Source organism: Penaeus chinensis, chromosome 33, assembly GCF_019202785.1.
Source record: "Penaeus chinensis breed Huanghai No. 1 chromosome 33, ASM1920278v2, whole genome shotgun sequence".
NCBI classification, from domain to species: domain Eukaryota; kingdom Metazoa; phylum Arthropoda; class Malacostraca; order Decapoda; family Penaeidae; genus Penaeus; species Penaeus chinensis.
The window spans coordinates 29,777,553-29,782,388 of record NC_061851.1 but is presented as its reverse complement, the minus strand read 5'-3'; the positions used below and the strand labels follow the sequence as shown (position 1 = coordinate 29,782,388).

At 32.5% G+C, this 4,836-nt stretch overlaps 1 protein-coding gene across 1 annotated transcript in view; it reads left to right on the top strand.

The window, feature by feature from the left end:
* Nucleotides 1-3,677: 3,677 nt before the first annotated feature.
* LOC125043020 overlaps nt 3,678-4,836 on the top strand; it is a 244,213-nt gene continuing 243,054 nt past the window's right edge. The window contains exon 1 of the mRNA XM_047638964.1: nt 3,678-3,782. The gene's annotated coding sequence lies outside the window, so the exon portion shown is untranslated. The remainder of the gene's footprint in view (nt 3,783-4,836) is intronic.

The window sequence follows — 4,836 nt, the reverse complement described above, 5'->3', positions numbered from 1 at the left end:
CACTGATACAGTTTATTGGTTAAGGCCCTGGAAAGAGTACTTTCATGGTGTGTGTAGGTATCTGTTTAATTTTCAATAACTTTACATTAACAACAGAACTCAACAACTTATAAATTAATAGCCCTTGAAAAACAGTGAATACCTCTTGACTGACATTATACAGTAAACCTAATCCAAAAGAAATTGCATACTAACTTTTTTCAACCAGGATTTTTAAATATTATTTTAATGTAATGTCTATAAGTCACCATTTTTACTGCATATGCCTAACACTCAGCACCCATGGTTTAATAAAATGCAGTGCATCCTCTCACAGTGGCCTTAGACCATGCTAAGTGCCCTTCCTGTGACCAGTTGGTTTGGCCAAGTATTATTAAAGGTATTATTAGATTTCCTTCAATTTTTACGTTACAATTTAGCTTTTAAAAAAGGTAGAAGAATATAATTTTTTTAGTTGTTCCTTTTTTATGTGCCAGACTACAGGTTTGTCACCAACTATTTTGGAATAATTTTGATTAAAGTGATACTGGTGTACCTTTCTTCTGATTTGCAATGTTACATGCATGTATTATAACAAGAAATATCAAAATGTCTGATACTTATTTGTCAGCTTGTAAAACCCTTCTACAATTTTGCCTTTTACAATACTATATTCTTAAATGTGAGAATAACTACTACATTTTTTATTACCTTTTCAATTAATCTTAAACTGTTCAAAGATAGGCCCTGTGAGAGGAATATTTTCAGGCACAGCAATATTTCATACTCTTACATATATTCATCTCCCTTCTGGTTGGTAGGGTCTCGATCGACTGGACAGATGATGATGGAATAATGTTTTTCTGCTCTCTCTCTTTAGGTGAAGCCTAGATTTTGTATATGACATTATAATATCAAAATATTGATAGCATGAAAGAAATCAAATCAGAGTATCTCTGTTGATGTTCATTTGAATTTAAATGGGTTGTACGTCAGAATGCGGTTTGATTTATCATATGATATATTAATTACTCTGGTATTTTTATGTTAGTGGAATATAATGTCTGTCCTTGATTTTTATATATTTAATTTAATTTCCAGTGTTACTTTATAATGTGTTACAAATTGAGAAACAACGTTGGAAGGAAAACAAAACAGGGATGTATACTAGAAATGACAATTTCTAAAGGCAATTATGTAGCTTTTGTCCTTTAACCAAAACTTGATGTACAGTATGAAAATATTCTTTGAAAGTCATGAGGTTTACTATATATTCATATATAATACTATGATGTACATAATTGGCTATTGTTTGGTGGGGGGGGTGACATGTCTTTTGTTTGGGGTGAGGGTGGCATACAGCTGTAGGAATTTCAGTCCTATATCAATATTCTAGATCATGTATGTCTTGTCTTATATACATACATTTTTACCATTCACTGCAAATCAGTCTTATATATGGCAACTTTTTTGACTGAGTAATTATTGAATCAACAACATTCTTACCTGAGTCTTTGTTTATTGCTGTCACTCTGAAGGAGTCATTGTTTATTAGTCATTATAAAGAAGTCATTGTTTATTGATCTAGGATAAAAAAAATATAAAAAGTCTTTATTACCTGTGGATTCATAAGGCCTGTAATTTTGATAATTAATTTAATTGCTCCTAGAAATATCTAAACCAATAATTCATATAATTTAGTATGCAGGATGGTGATGCAAGAAAAGTTTACTAACATTATGGAAGAATTTTTCTATAAATACTGTTCTTTATATGAAATGATGATGATGTTCTCCCAATAGCATTTTTCCCTTGATAATATTTTTTCTGTTCTTTTACTATTGTTTCATGGAATCACAGATACATCCATGAAAAATTTCTGTTGAGTATGACAAATTCTAGTCCCAACATTTTGCCCCAATCCTATATTTCTTTGATATTTACTAGTGTTTACTTGATATATGGTTACAAGATGGCCTGGTGATAGATCTGCATTGGTGAATGATTGTTTGTAATGGTGTTTTTTGCTGAACATATTCACTAGCCCGATATGCAGCCCTTACCAAATCCCATAATTAACCGAGTATTGTCAGGCAGCGAGGAGTTGCTTGCTACTGTTTGTGCTTGAAATTATTTAAGACTTTATTCTTTGTGATGCATTTTTTATTATGAAATTATTTACATTAGATATTCCTATAAGGATAAACTGGATTCAGAATTCTTGAATGAGTTTGAATGTCATAGTCTTATAGAAATTTTATTTTTTATTTTTATTTTTGTATTATTCTTGTTGTCTTTGATTGGTTGACAGATTGTGCTGTTTTTACTTTTCATTTTTTAATATTGGTATTGGCTGTCTACTAGTGCTACAGTGTTTGATATTTTCCACTTTTAAGTCTCTGATTTATTATTGGGTCAAATGTTAAGTGATGTTTGATTTAATCTTTAGCTTGACCTTGATAGATTTACTTTTTGAAAGTAAATTCTACAGTTCTGCTAAGTATTTTGCAATAGAGAAAAATTGGTTGAGGAGACAGGTCTAGATGTTAAGTTATTAACCCAATGCCGACGGGCCTGACGTGTATGTACGTGCTATGCCCACTGTGAGTACTTGTTTGATTGTTTTTACACATAGATGGCTACACTTGTACTAAGTCACCAATGAGCCAGTTACGAGTACTGCCTGTCTTGGCCGTTTACCCTTTTCTTTGATTTATGAAAATATTTTATGTTATCTTATTTTGCTGTTACTAATGTCTATAACATTATAGTAATTATAATGTTTATAATAAGAATAACACCATCAATATTCTTAGCACTAGTAAAAAATATGTTTTTCCCACCAATTCAAGGAAAGGTGAAATCAGGTAAGGTCACAAGATCTACTAATTGACTCCTTTATTGCTAAGCACTAGCAGAGCCATCTATGTGCAGAGACATTTCACAAAAATATAAAAAATGAGCACAGCATTTTCCCCATCATGATTATGATAGTTACTGTTATTATTATAATTATTATTATTATTATTATTATTATTATTATTATTATTATTATTATTATTGATAATATTATTATTATTATCATTATATTATTGTTATTATTATTATTATTATTTTTATTATTATTATTATTATTATTCATAATATTATTATTATCATATTATTGTTATTATTATTATTATTATTATTATTATTATTATTATTATTATTATTATTATTGTTACTGTTATTATTATTATTATTTATATTATTGTTGTTGTTGTTATTATTATTAATATTAATATTAATATTAATATTAATATTATTATTAATATTATTCTTATTGATATTATTAATGTTATTATTAGTGTTATTGTTATTATTTTCATTTTTATTGTTATTGTTATTGTTATGCTAATATATCTTTCTTTTTTTCTGCAGGGGAGAGGGTGGAGACAAATGACTTTCTGAAGCTATCCTCAGATACACCCTCTCGCAGTTCCCCTCGCAGTTCCCCAGTGAACTCTCCCCGCAACCATGCCCATCTTTCCCCACTTCTCCTTCCACCCTCCCCCCGTTCTCCTGTGTCCCCTCTCCCACAGTCCCTGAATTCGGGTCTGCTCTTCTCACGGAACAGTGGCCAGCCTGGGCCTGCCTCTGCTGCCTCTGGCACTACAACCCCATCCTCCACCACAGCCTCCTCCTCCTCTCCCAATTCTGTGGGCTTTTCTTCTGTCACCAACTTCTTCTCCACCTCCCTGGCAAATGAGGCAAGGCCCAGCACTCCGACCAGTTCTCTCGGACGCAAGCACATCTGGCGTAGGGTGAGTACAAGGAGACATTTTTTCTTCCTTTGGTGTTCGGTGATAGGTGCATGGAAATTGTTTTGTAGATCTTTTCCAATTTTCTTTTCTGTTTTTGGTTTTGGTTGCATGGTGTATGTGGTCTTCAGGTCTGCTACCTTATACTTAGATCAGCAGAATAGTATGCAGACACCAAAGAAAAGGGAAAAGCAATAGATGATGTAGTGGAACTGTTGAATCAAGAAGCAGTTCCAACATTTGTAATTCCACGATACATTTTATGGCAAAGGATAGCTGAACATAAGATTTGGTATGGGCTAATGTTGGCCAGTCGGATGTTCAAGTGGAAGATATTTGTATTTGGCACATGAAAAGGTAAAGGGAGAGGGAAAGAGACAGTTAAACATATCAGACTGGTTATGGAGTTGTACTTGATCATTATATCAATTTCTTTGTTGAAGGACAAAGGCTGAGTTTCTCACAGAACATCAAGGCAAATGGAACCTGGTGGTGTGTTAATGTAACTAAACAGAACTTTGTAACTTGGAGGATCAGATGTTACACAAATATTAGTACTCATGGCAGTAATTGTTTTACATGCTGTATTTTCTGTTGTTATAGAAATGGTAATGTGGTGTGTCACTTGCTGGATAAATCAGTAGGTTGTTAGTAAAGACTTTCAATGCATTTAGCTTTTAATTGTGAAGTTATCTATATTGGTATCTCTTGTCATTTTGTTATTTCTGGAGCACTTGTGCATTATGCCTTAGACTGATGCCATAGTGTTGTATCCAAGTGGGGCTGTCATACATTAACATAATACGAAACCATTGTTGGAGTTTGAGAAAGGCGTCTTGCATGACATCGATAACAGTTACTATGTTACTAGTTACTATGACAGAAAGGAAGTCCTGAATGTTTGAGTTTTAAATTCTATTTGATTGGGATATCAAGTTGTGTATATGTGGCCAACACTGTTTCTGTGACTGTGAGTGATACAAGACATGTTGTGATTCATAGTGATGATGTGATTACTGTTTTGTATGTTATGATTCGTAGAGTGATGTGATTGCTG